This window comes from Mus caroli, chromosome 4, assembly GCF_900094665.2.
Source record: "Mus caroli chromosome 4, CAROLI_EIJ_v1.1, whole genome shotgun sequence".
Classification (NCBI taxonomy): domain Eukaryota; kingdom Metazoa; phylum Chordata; class Mammalia; order Rodentia; family Muridae; genus Mus; species Mus caroli.
In genome coordinates, this window is record NC_034573.1 from 67,686,817 (window position 1) to 67,688,472 (window position 1,656).

The window sequence follows — 1,656 nt, forward strand, 5'->3', positions numbered from 1 at the left end:
TAAGAGAGTAGGCTGAGCAAGCCAGGGGAAGCAAGCCAGTAAAAAACATCCCTCCATGGCCTCTGCATCAGCTCCTGCTTCTGACCTGCTTGAGTTCCAGTCCTGACTTCCTTTAGTGATGAACAGCAATGTGGAAAGTGTAAGCTGAATAAACCCTTTTTCCCCCAATCTGCTTCTTGGTCATGATGTTTGTGCAGGAATAGAAACCCTGACTAAGACACTCCTGAATACTGGGATTCAAGGCATCTGCTACCCCAGCTTGGTCACTCTTCCTTATTTAATAGGGAATAACAAGGGACAGTAAAAATAAATCAAAGCAAAACAAAAGTCCAACTGTATAAATTTCAGTTCTAATTGTTGCAACAAAGTAAAAGTTTTACTTTAGTGATTCATAATTTAAATTATCAAACTGCCTCAATAGACATTTTCTTTCTTCTAAAAAGGAAGACTTTTTTCTTCACTTCATCAGCTCCAGCTCCATTGTCTGAATTGCTCTCACCATTCCTATCTTTTAAACTTTCATTGAATAGCCCACTGATCTCTGAGCACTGAACAGGTTTTTCAGCCCAAAGTTCAAATGTCACCATAATCCTCTCCTAAAACACATGGTCAGGCCTGTCACAGCAATACTCCACAACTGAGTACCAATTTTTATCTTAGTGTTTCTATCAATGTGAGAAAACACCATAACCAAAAACAACTTGGGGAGAAAATGGGCCATTTCAACGTATAGATCCACATCACAGTCCATCACTGAGAGAATTCAGAGCAAAACTGAAATAGGACAGAACCCTGGAAGTAGGAGCGGACTCATGGAGGAATTCTATGTAATAGTTTGTTCCTCCTGACTTACTTAGCCTGCTTTCTTAGAGCACACAGGACCACCAGCCCAGAGGTGGAATCACCCACAGTGAGCTGGAGCCTCCCACATCAATCAAGAAAATACGCTTGCTTCCAGGCAAATCTAAAAGGTATATTTTTTTTCAATTGAGCATTTCTTCTCCCCAGTGATTCTAGTTGTGTCAGATTAGCATAAAAGTAACTATTCTATCAGGAACAGCAGGACATGACTGAGCTGTTTGGGACAGCTATGGCAAAGCTAACAGTAACATTGTGGTTCAGACTTGGGGTATCTCTGGTTTTCTTTCAACTACATGAACTGTGATGCTGAATCTTACAGTGCTGCAGGAACTGGCATATGAAAAAAAAAAGTTCCCTAACTGTGAAGTCTCTGACTCTGATTCAATGGCTCTGAGCACCTGAGGAGTCTATAAAATTAGCATCTTTAATGATCTTCCATTTTTTTTTCTCTCTACCCCTTTCTTTCTTTCCTGTCTTCCCTTCTTCCATTTTGTCCACGAAAACCGAAAGTATTGCTCTTGCTCTCCTCAAACACACCACTCTCATATGTCTTGTCAAAGTATGTCTTCATTTAGATAACTCCTAATTATATTGGGGACTTTGTGAAGACTCGATCATATCTTAGCACACATTCTTTTTCACATCACCAAATATTGAACCATGGACACTTTTGATTCCAAAAGTAATAGATGCCAAGTTTATAAATGAATATATAAGCAACCAATAAATAAATAATAAGTAATTTGTGAACACTGTCAAAATAGAAAAATATAGTAACTTTTTGAGATGTATGAA